The sequence below is a fragment of the Aedes albopictus genome, chromosome 2 (genome assembly GCF_035046485.1).
Source record: "Aedes albopictus strain Foshan chromosome 2, AalbF5, whole genome shotgun sequence".
Lineage (NCBI taxonomy): Eukaryota > Metazoa > Arthropoda > Insecta > Diptera > Culicidae > Aedes > Aedes albopictus.
The window spans coordinates 368382396-368395043 of record NC_085137.1 but is presented as its reverse complement, the minus strand read 5'-3'; positions in this window follow the sequence as shown (position 1 = coordinate 368395043).

The following is a 12648-nucleotide window of genomic DNA, read 5'->3' as shown; positions in this document are numbered from 1 at the left end:
GTGGTCTAATAACACTTAGCGCGCTCGGCATAGTTCCATCATGCCGCTCAAAGTGTTGCCACAAATAATGCTAAGTTTGCAAAACCCGGTCTGGCTGGTGGGGCATGGGAGCCTAAGCTTCAACTGTTAATGCAATCAGAGACTACACAGACTTAGACGTGGGCGATCCTATATATGAAGGGTTATCCAAAACGCTCTGGAGAATTCCCAAAGCCCATTCTAATAAATCTAATAAGCCTAAGATGCCATTAACAGGAGGAAAATTGCAAGATAATATAACAATTACTAGCTGCCCCCGGCAAACTTTGTCTTGCCTACTACATTTTTTGACGTTTCAAGTTTCTAGCCAAGACCAAGTCCCCGTTCAAAATGTATTAAACCCGATTTTCTAAAACTCTCAATTTTCCCATGTTTTAGGCCTCATAAACCTTTTTTGGGTGAAAACTAAAAGAACAAAACTTAGACGACCCAATTTGGACCAGCCGTTCGCAAGTTATGCGCGGTCCCACGTATGCCACTGCATTTTTATATATATAGAAGATATGGTTTATGTAATGTAAAACAATACAACATAACAAAAGAAAACCATTCCAAAACCATTTGATAAAATGTATAACCAGTAGTGAAATTACAATTAAAAACAATTTATTTACGGTACATTTTATTGTTTGAAACCATTCATGTACCATACAATGTACGGTATATTTAAACCCACGTATCAGTATTTTGAACAATTCATTAACAATAAAATGTATTGTTTTGCAAAAAAATATATATGGAGAAAAATATTTTTTTATATTGTTACGATACTTAACAACCTGTATACTATATTGTAAAAATCTTATTTACAATTCACGGTATGGTGTTTACATTACATCTAATTGTTTTTGTATTTTTTATTTTTACAGTGGTGTCTATTGTAAAAATATGGTTCTAAATAGTACTGTTACAATACAACGTTCGGTTTTTCTACTGTATTTTTTATTCGGGTACACTTTCAGATAAAAAATCCCAGAGGTCGTCCCTTCCCAACTAACATTTTTGCTGAATGAGAGCTTAAGCGAGCTTTCTTTCAAGGACGTTTGCTCCATAAGCTTTTATGTAGCTACTTTTGTTAGTGGGATTGTCTCCTTAATTCAAATTGATCAACGTTTCTTGTAGAAATAGTTATTTATGCAACAAGTTGCAAAATGATGATTTTTTCAGTACGAGTCGTACATTTATCCAACGAGGCTTGCCGAGTTGGATAAATACGACAAGTGCTGAAAAAATCGAGTTTTGCAATTTTTGCAATTATGAAAAATACCCTTAGTACGATCATTTCTAACTGCTCAAGTGCTCAGACAGGTCTTAGCTAAAACCACGTGCGAGCATCCATGCGCGCAAGTCTATTTTTCTCAATCAGGTAGGCTATGCCAATAAGTGTCACAACTCCTCGGAGTCGCGTCGTCAACGTGCGTTTTTTGTGCTGCTGCTTCTAACTCTACGTCTGTTTGGCTGATCAAATCAGAATTAGAATCGCTTCTATTCAGGTTCGATCTGCCGAACAGACATAGGAGCAGCCATTGAATAGACAAATTTACACGGAAGAACATTAGTGCTTGAGGAAACTTGTGAAAAGTGTACCATTGTAAAAGTGCCGAAAAGTAGTACTTTTCGGCACTTTTAAAAGTGCCGAAAAGTACTACTTTTCGGCACTCTTGAGCTAGTCAAGAAAAGTAGGCCATTTCTGCACAGTTCCGGCAATTGAAAAGTGAAATCTTATGGCACGTAATTGCAAAAAATCATTTATGAAACTTTCCTTCGAAGACCGCAAAACAATTGGATGCTTGTGAAAAAAGTTATTGATTTATTACCGATTAGTGATCCAACGAACGGCTTATTGTTTTGTTTTGTAAACAGCACTGTAGCTGCTGCCTTGGCTGCTGCTGTTTCTGGGGGTAGTGATGCCTCCCGCCACCCTATGCAACAATGGCAGCAGCAGTGCTGCTGATAAACAAAAAGCCGTTCATTAGATCACTAATCGATGATAAATCAATAACTTTGTCCACAAGCATCCAATTGTTTTGCGGTCTTCGAAGGAATGTTTCATAAATGATTATTCTACAAGAAGCATTGATCGATTTGAATTAAAGAGAAAAAGGGCGACCTCTGGGATTTATTATCTGAAAGTGTAACTTTTCCCATAGTAAATCCTATGCAAACTTTGAACCACTTGCGCTAAATTATAGTTTCACCGATGGCGCTGAAATTTTGTACAGTTCATATGGGACCTAAATGGGATCTAAAAAGTTGACTGGAGTGAGGATTTATTTTTTTCCATACAAGCGTGTCCCATACTACCTCACATGTTACCTATTGGAACACATCCATAGTTATTGAGAGATGCCGATTCACCATTTTGCAATAGTATGCCGGGAAAAATGATCCCAAAATGAGTAGAATGGCCCAACACACAAAGTCATTCCTAAATGTGATTAGATCATTACTATAGGCGAACGGCGCTATCACAGAGAAACAGACGTCACACTCTCATTGCTTCCCATTGATCACCTTTTTAACGGTTGATTCAAATATTTAGCAGTAGGTCGATCTACCACTCGCGGCGCTGGTATCGTTTTTGCTCCGGTTTGACGTTTGCTCACTACCGCCATCTAGTGGCGGCATGGCCAAGCCAAACACAGTACGTTTAGCATTGGGCGATTTCTTTTAAGGTTGCGACCATTCATTTGCAAAGATTTACATTCATTTGCTATTATCTCAGTTCAGAAGCATGCTATCGAAAAACAATGTACCCGGGTAGAGCGAAATGGCAAATGAAGGGCAAATTTTACCATTAAAATAGAATGTTTGAATGGCGAAATTTGTTATTATTTTGTTTGAAATAAGAGTTAAAATAACAAAAATAATAACTAAATTTGTATGGCATAACAACTAAAGAATAACTGATTTTGCCATTGTAATAACAAAATAATAGCAAAAAGAATGTCAAAATAATAGCATATTTTAATATGATGGTAAATTATGTTATTGTTTGATATTGTAGCAGGATAGTATGATAGTAACATTTGTTATTATTATGTTATTATACTATTTAATAATAACTCGCCAATTACAAGTTTTACAATGACAGCATATTTTGTAATTTATGTGTCATCCTGAGCTATTCATAAAGAGCTAAAGAATTGCAAGTTTAGATATGATGACAAAATATGTTATTCTTCAGATATTGGTTTGTTATTCACCTCTACCCGGGTATGGATGCCCGGGTAGAGGCTAATGGCAAACAAAGGACAAAATAATAACTGGTTTTGCCATCATATCTCGTTTTGCCATTCTTCTGTTATTGTAAAAAACTTAAAATGGCAAATCAATAGCAAAATATACAATCATAGCAAATCTTGTCATTGATATGTTATTCATGAATAATGCTAAATAACACACCAATAACAAAAATTACTATCATGGTAAAACTTGCCATTTAGCACCTTTTATAATGAATTGTATAAAATATCAAAACAATAACATAATATACATTCCTAGCTAAATTTGCCATTATTTTGATATTGTGAGAAATTATTTATAAACATTAGGCTTCATAACATATTTTACTCTTAATATACCATTAACTATTATATTGTATATTTCAAGCATAACTTTTCAATTCGACGTATTAATAACTGAATCTACCATTATTTTAAAATTGAATTTGAACAACTAAACCTATCATTATTTTGATCGCCACATAAACAGCTAAATTTGTTCTAATTCTGTTATCAAAAATTCAAGAATACCATATTTTGTTATTCACCGATAACAGTTAATTTGGGTCTTATTTTGTTATCAATATCTCAATAATAACTTATTTTGTTCTTCAATTTTATCCGCATGCTTTACCATTACTTTGTTATTACAATGGCAAAATAAGTTATTTTTAAGTTTTTCTGCTACCAAAATTTTGTTATTATTTTTGTTATTTTAACTCTTATTTCAAACAAACAAATAACACATTTTGCCATTCAAACATTCTGTTTTAATGGTAAAATTTGCCATTCTTTTGCCATTAAGCTCTACCCGGGTGAATTTAACCTTGTAGTTTTATCTGAAAGTTTGCCGAATAACATTAGGGTCGCACACGCATACCAAAGTCGTGAACGAGCAGTGAAGGCATCTTTCCACAGCGTGAATGTAATTTACATTCACCGCGTGGAGAGTAAATGTAAATCTTTGCAAATGAATGGTTGCAACCATGATTTCGTTTTTGTGACGATGTTTTTTAAATGATTTTTTTTCTAAGAGTTATGTCTGTTTCTGTTAGCATATGCTGCATAAAGAACACTTGCGTGCGCAGCCTTTTCTTTTCTTCTCGCTCGTTCATTTTGTTGAACGCAAGAAAGAGCGAGATAAAAGAAGGGGCACTTTGCACTTTTATCTGTTTCTTTCGCGTGTTTGTTTACGAGAGTGAGTGAGAAAAAAGAAAAAGCTGCGCACGCTAGAGATAAAGAATCCTTCTAGAAGCTACTCAGGTAAACCCATGGAAATTGTATTAATTCGCAATGAAAATTGATTACATTAGATTAAGTAAAAGAAAATCTGGTTAAGTAATGTTCTTTTTAATGTCAATAAGTATTTGCATCATATTATTTCGACCTTGTACTTGACCTGTCCAGTGGGGTGACACAGCTGTCAAACTCGGTACATCGCCGCTCTACCCTAATAAACCAACACAATAAACGGACTGTAATGTAGACGGTTCAACAATATCGCATACTATTCGAACTGTATCCCGAATGGATGGTTAAGCAAATCTTATGGTTATCGTTTATGCGGGTAACCAGCATCGTTTTTGGTACGGCGCGTTTTGGTACCCACTTTCTGGTCGGTTTATCCTAACTTTCCCCTGATTTTTGTGTGTGTTTTGCTAATGCTTATTTCGGAAATTACATATTTCAAACGATATTGTTGTTTTTGATTATTGTTTCTCTTCCTTTATCACTTTGCACGATATTATATGTAGCAGCGAAGCAGTGTCGATGTTTCAAGGGCATTTTTGCCATGAATTAATCAATCAAAACAAAAACAATGGACGCTATGTTGAATCGAATGCTGGGTTGCTGACGCGACAGTGCAGTGGTGTTACAAAACCGTCCCGTTCAAATATAACGATCGACCAGCAAAGCGAGCGATCGTTTCTGTCATATCAGCACAGATGCGAAAATTTTACTATATTAATAAATGTACGGGGATTTGGGGTCAAACTATCAGACCATCGCGAACCGTTATAGAGGTAGCGGGATAATGTTTGGCTGTTTTCATCATGGCATAACGAACAACAAATTTGAATTTATTCGTTCAAACTCTCACGTCTATTCATCTTTGAACTTACCCTACAGCAGATGACGAGAGTTCCGTTTGTGCTTGGGGTCGTTCGGATGCCGCAAATCATAGGGGAAAGTGGGGTAATATGCACCCCCTAAGCAAACATTGCCCTATAGCTAAGATTAAGATGATTTTATGGGTGTCTTGCGTTTTGAATGTTAGTTTACTTATTTGACTAAGAGACGCCAACTTTTGGTACGCGTGATATCAATTTTACCGAATTAAATTTAAAATTTAAAAAAGTGTTACGTTTTGGCTGCTGAAAAACTGTTGGGGGCAAAACGCACCTTGAGGTGGGGCAATACGACCTCTGGCATTTTCCGCTTTGAATTCTAATGAAATACCAGGCGGCTCCATCCTACTATTTATGGCAGCAAATGGAAGGTGTAGGAGGCGGATGGTAGTTAATAGGTTGATTTCATATAATCAGCGTGCAATTGCTTAAATTGCGTGCGCTTCAAATTAGACAATCTTTCCAAATGTGGAAAATTATCGTTTTCCATGCTTTTCATTCGAATTTTCTTAGCATTCTTGGGCTTGTCCGGCTCAGTTTTACGTCTAGTTTGCTTGCATCGAATGGAACTTCACTTATATAATGAAAAAGCGTGAGGGCGTTTTGCCCCGGGGGTGCGTATTACCCCAGGTTACCCTACTGGCAATATATTTTTTTAATTTGTCGCACCCTTGATTCGCATGTCAGTGTGGAGGATGAATAGGAATCAGTTTCGTTTGTTCTTCGTTCGATGGTAGAAGACTCAGATAACCGTGGAGGATAGAGGACGACCTAAATGGTGAGCTCGTTTCAAGCTATTGTTTCTTTGTCAAATTTCAAAGAAAGTTTATTGTATTTACATATTTCACGCTTTTTGTATTCTCAACACTTATCAAACTGAGCTCTGACTCAAAATACCTTCATTATTAACAAGCATTCCTAAGTCAGTCTAAGCTAAGCTATCCCGGGCAGAAAAGAATTACAAAACAATTGCAAGTTTTACCATTCAAAAAGAATTACTGAATGGTAAAATTTATCATTGGTTTGTATGAAATAAGTGACAAAAGGGCAAAAATAATAACTAACATTGTTCGATAAAATAACTAAAGAATGTCAAATTTTGACATTACAATGGCAAACCAAGAACAAAAAAATTAAGATAGAGAATTGCAAAATAACCCATTATTGAGTTATTGAAAATATAACAATATCAAAATTAGTTATTCCCTTGTCATCCAAAAGAAGGGTATATTAAGTTGTTTATTCTAATAACAAAATGAAAGCTTATAAGTTTTTTGGATGGAAAGTAATTGCAAACAAATATCAAAATTTACCATTAGAATAACCAAAATTGTAATTTTGTCATTATGTTGTTCTTGATAAGTGCCAAAACTGCGAGTTCATCAAACTCGCAAAAGGTCAACAATATCTTACCAATTTCAAAATTTGTTACGATAGCAAAAGGCAGACAATTAAACGTTCCATAATAAATACAAAATTTCCCATAAATAATTCGAAAAGTCCCAGTGAAGAAACAGGGGTGTAAGCAGTAATAAATAACAAAAGTTCCATAAACAAATAAAAAATGCATAAATAAATCAAAAGTTTCCATAAATAATTGATTTTCGAGCAATTAAAAACGTCAAAAATGCAATGAATAAATCAATTGTTTCAATAAAAAAAATCCATTTTTCCCACCAAATAACTTCGAATATTCAATAAATAAATCCGATTTTTCCATAATAAATTAGAAAATTAACAATAAAAAAATATCGAAATAGCAATAAAAAATTCAAAAAATGCAATAAAAAATGACGAAATTACCCATGAAAAACAAATGCAGGAAAGTATGAGACAGTGAAATGGTGAATCGCACTTATACGACTGAAACGACTGATAAGCTTGCGTAACTATGATTGTAATTTACCGAGCAATTGCTTGCTGTCTGAACTCGCTATCGCTCGTCGGACCTAAAAAAGGGATAACATCTAAGTTTGCATTATACCGGGCAAATTCTTGGGTCTGTGGTTTGCCTAGAATCGAATCGATGCAGTTGCGGTGCATCGGATATCGGAAACTTCGGCGGCCTTCTGCCGCATCAGTTCCTCAATCCTCTATGCTGCTTCGCCGCATGGTCTATGTCATTTTTTGGCTCAAAATGCATTTACGTTTATTGCACGTTTTTTGACATTTATTGATAATTTATTTTCTTGTTTATTGCACTTTTTGAATTATTTATTGCTTTTTCGATATTTTTTTATTGTGAATTTTCTAATTTATTATGGAAAAATCGAATTTATTTATGGAAAATTCGAAGTTTTTTGGTGGGAAAATAGTTTTTTTTAATGCAACTATTGAATTATTCATTGTGTGGTACTCTCCACCAGGCCGTGATCCCAGAAGATTCCGGAATCCCACCGAAAACCTAAACCGCAAACTTACTGTTCCGCACACACGTTGTATCCTGTTGCCTCCACTCTTTCGACTCCCCCGGCTTTCCGTTATCCTTTCCTCGATGACAGATATCACACTCTAAAGTGTGTACTGCTCATTTTATAGGAATAATAACCTTATCATCAAGATGTATTATGAATAATATATTAACAGGTCACCACATCTCCCTTTTTCTACAAAACTTTTTTTTTCTTGGATTGTCAAACGTTAAGATAAACTATTATCTTTAGTTCGTTGTTTCATGCAACGCTGTCGGTACAATGAATGCTGAATTATAAAAAATTATTCATTAATCAAGGAAAACAGTAGACTGAACGGTCAAGGCTTAGAACGGACAAGCTTCAAAACTTATTCGCCTCTCTACCTCTTTCATTTTAGTCAATATGTGACCTTTCTCATTCTATTTTTCATTTATTTTTTTTTTCTTTACCTTCAGTTCTGCTTTCAATTAAAATTTCTTCTCAGCATACATGTTTAAATTGAGCTTAAGTTGTTTTATGGACTCTGTCTCATTTTCCTAAAGAGTTCTTCAATTCACAACATACCTTGCATCGTGCATTGACGTGAGACTTCTCGTATCACTCAGTCACGTAATCCTCAAATGACTCCTTCCGAGACTAGGTACTACACTCAGCGTACAACTTACATCTTCTTTGTTGTGTTTTTTTGTATATGTTCTTCGGGCCACTTTTACTATTTTCTTGTAACCTTTTTCCCAGTTTTATTCAATTTTATTATTTATTATTATTTTTTTTAAATACTCTCCCCCGTATATGGTGTGATGTTTGTTTCAAACTTAATGTCTATCGAATTTGCAAGACCATCGCTTTCCAGAGCAACCCTACAGTAGGGTCCCTACTACCCGAGCAACCACTACTCTCTCCTGTCGCTCTCAAATCATCATCAATCTTTATCGAGAAAATATTCATCAGTGGCCCAACTTCGATGCGATGGATGATGCCGAGGATGATGCGTTAAAGTTATTCCCAAATACTTAAATCTTTGTAATTCACCGTGTTTCGTTATCAGAACCAGCGTTTACCATATCGAGTGCCATGCACTATCAGTCTTATGCAGCCTCTTCCCAATCAAACAACCAACGACAATCACTATCTACCACACACATATGGAAGAGGTAACTTCTCAAAGCATCTGTACTACTTCTTAGGAATATTCCTTATTTGCCCATATACTCTTCGAGGCACGCAGTGTCTTTTATCTACCATTTGTATTTTGGTCTGTGTTTACCCAGCACACATAAATCTCATTTCTTCTCTCATCGCTCAACTTCGATGGATTTAATTATTCTGCATTAGTCGGTAAATGACTATTGTGACATTTATATTCCAGTCCAACGTTTCATCCATACTAGCGTCCGCAAGTGTCAACTTATGTTTTTTTTCTTTCTGACTCTACGTTTTTTGCTGAAACGTGACCGGTCTGTTTTCATTTTAGTGCGAGTCTTGATGTTCTTCACGCACTTTCACAGTTAGCCCATTTTAGTTTCCCTGTTTAATGGCAATCGCATTATGGCAAGTACAATACATTAAGTCTAGAAGATCAAGAACATGTTTTCGCCTGGAACGCGAATCGAACCCGCCCTCCATACATTTACGATCCAAAACGTTATTCACTAGGTTAACTTGAGATCCACTGGACATCGAAAGTTTTACTTAACACTGAGCGATATTTTCGTTCCTGTAGTTCAATGATTAAAACTGTTACGAGTGGTATACATCTATTTGTCTGTGGACCACTGTTAACTCAGTTTCGCTCTCCGAGAGCTGCTCTGTTCATTGCACCAACCGCTTTTACTTCTTGTTACGGTCTCCGGGACCAACTTTCGTTTGTCGCTCTCCGGGAGCACGCTGTGCTTCGCACCAGCCATTTCAGTCATTTCGGTCTCCGGGACCAGTTTTCCGATTCGCTCTCCGGGAGCAATACTGTGCATTGCACTAGCCTTTTTGTTACGGTCTCAAGGATTAGCGTCACTTCTCACGCTCTCCAGAAGCACCAACCTCCGTGTATTTACGTTAAGGAACTCTGCATCTTGCAGCAATAAACCCGAGAATTAACTATCCCTAGTAATGAAACACTGCCTCGCCTCTATTCGCCGACCCGCTGCGCATTACTGCTTCCAATCAGAACACTCGTGATCGACTCACACTATCAAACAGCTCCATTGCATTTCATATTCATCATTCCGTGCAGCCACCGTTGGAATGATCCAGCCAGATCCTGCCTTTCTACCTGCTCCGGTTCTCCTCCTCTTGATTCATTCTCAAATGAATCCTGTTCCCACTCCACAACGATCAAATCATCCAACCCACAGCATCGGAAAAATGCACAATTCTAATTTTCATCAAGATCCACTCTGTCCTCCTTCCCGGTCAATCCAAAATCCCATCGTCGTTGCCACTGTGGTACTCTCCACCAGGCCGTGATCCCAGAAGATTCCGGAATCCCACCGAAAACCTAAACCGCAAACTTACTGTTCCGCACACACGTTGTATCCTGTTGCCTCCACTCTTTCGACTCCCCCGGCTTTCCGTTATCCTTTCCTCGATGACAGATATCACACTCTAAAGTGTGTACTGCTCATTTTATAGGAATAATAACCTTATCATCAAGATGTATGAATAATATATTAACAGGTCACCACACATTGCATTTTTGACGTTTTTAATTGCTCAAAAACATGCTCAAAAATCAATTATTTATGGAAACTTTTGATTTATTTATGCATTTTTTTATTTGTTTATGGAACTTTTGTTATTTATTACTGCTTACACCCCTGTTTCTTCACTGGGACTTTTGGAATTATTTATGAAGAATGATCACTTTCTTATGAGTCGTTTATATTTTAGCCATAGCAAAATAAGACATTCTTCCAAACTTTAAAATGTAAAGCGAATGGAATATTTTGATATGATATCATATTATGCTATTCACATTTTGTTTTAAGCTCTTCATGAAGAACTCATGAATGACAAAATAAGTTATGACAATAAAATTAGTTATTCTTTTGTTTTTGGTTTGCCATCCCGGGTAGAGGTGCCCGGGATACGTCGCTCTGAATTCATTCCTGTGTGAAATGGGCTTCTGCTTCCTAGTTGAATGGAGACACGCATATGGATTATCCTTTTCGGTTTCTCTCGCATGCAAAATAGATCGATTCTATGATCGTATTGAATAACATTAATCCGTTGTCAGATCACATCACCATCCATAGGTGATTCCTAGATCGACAATGTACTCTACACTACTAACAAAAGTTTTTTTTCCTGAGACAACAGTGAAGATTCTGAGATTTTCGGTCTCAATAACAATGGTTGTCTTACTATCATTCCTTTCCATCCTCGATGACCATAAGATGTGACCGGTGCCGTAATCGGCCTTGCTACATCCAGGAGTTCTCAAACTGTGTACATTGAAAATGATGTACTGCTTAGTCCCAAAGCCCCATCCAACAATTATCTGTGCTATTTCTATTGCCCCAGTCAATCACGGAGTAGCAACTACCAATCGTGCGGTTATGTAAGCTCATTGCACATACTCATCTTCCCCCATGGCAGATAGTTTTTTGCACCAGTTACGTTTTACGAACCAACTTTTGAAATCGCGAAACTTCGATACAAATGTATTAGTTTCGTGAATGTTTCCGCTGAAATATTAAGCAAATATTGACTAGTTACCGTTAACGTTTAGTATTGAATACAATAAAAGTTTGTAAACTGGTATCACATAAAATGCCCGAAAAAGTCAAACATATTTTCATAGCGAAAATATCCTGGATCGAATTATAATGAAATCGGTCTCCATCAGGTATCCTAATTATTTTGTAATCTGAAACTGTATCCAAAAGTTAAACTAAATCCACAATTTTATCATTTTTGTTTTGCGTACGAGAGCTATTAAATTTAACTGTTAGGTTTATTTATCTATCAAAAAAAAATGATATTAGCCCATATGAATAAAGCTGAGTAAATACTCTTTACTCAGATCTCTGTGAAGATTCACAGAGATTTGCTCCACGGCTTCACATAGATTTAGTAAAGAGTATTTACTCAACTTTATTCATATGGCCTATTGGTACGCAATATAATTGTGTTTCACTCAGAAAAATGTTTTTTCTTGAACATTTTTAATCTTATCACATGAACTAGCTTTTTTGCACTTAAGTGACAGGAAATTTTTGAGGTACATTGGAAAAATGTAAGGGGCGCTAGAGAGGTTGAAGTTTATATAAGAAAACTACAAAAAAATACGCAGTATGTATGGAACAGGGATGCCATATATACAGATTTATCTGTATTATACAGATTTTTGAACATCTATACAGATGGCGTTTATATGAAACACAGATTTTACATTTCTATAGGATACAGATTTTCCACCCAAATTTTGTATGGGATACAGATTTTTGAGCGAGTGATACAGAAAATCATGTGGCATCGCTGGTATGGAGACAGTTTTAGTTTCCTATTGCTAGGTGGTACTGGAAGCGCATAGTCCTACAGTCCTGAAAATAAACGTATACCATACTTAGTTTGTCAATACGCTAAAATTCAAAAACCGAGATTTGCACAGCCGAGTTCGTGAAACAAAACTGAGTTTCTAAAACAGCCAGTTTTATTACTATTTCCCCTCACACCATGAATTTAGGCAAGTTCTATTTCGGATACTTTAATAACAATTATTCTAAAAAAACTAAATACGAATTAAGGCAGTGCGTTTTTTCAAATTATCCTCAACCAATATTATATTATACATATAATCAACTGGAAATAAATATTATAGAAGAGTAACAGTAAACGCAACAG